This window comes from Syzygium oleosum, unplaced genomic scaffold (assembly GCF_021117445.2).
Source record: "Syzygium oleosum isolate NSW1041296 unplaced genomic scaffold, Sole_v2.1 Sole_v2.63, whole genome shotgun sequence".
Classification (NCBI taxonomy): domain Eukaryota; kingdom Viridiplantae; phylum Streptophyta; class Magnoliopsida; order Myrtales; family Myrtaceae; genus Syzygium; species Syzygium oleosum.
Genome location: NW_026607547.1, coordinates 705879 through 706092, shown reverse-complemented (window position 1 = coordinate 706092; position 214 = coordinate 705879).

Below are 214 nucleotides of genomic sequence, written 5' to 3'. Positions count from 1 at the left end.
TGGTAAGCGGAAGAGTGATCTGCTAGAAGAATTGTCCCGCCCTAGAAATGGAACTCGTCGGAAGAGGAGTAGCCCAGACATAATGATCGGCAAGCAAAAATGTCGCCGATCGGAGGAAGATGGCACTGACTCGTCTTCTGTCTCCTGACGACCGTGTATTCTATCGGCCATCTCCTAAGAATCTGCTGTATCCTCTCCTTCCTTATACTTATAG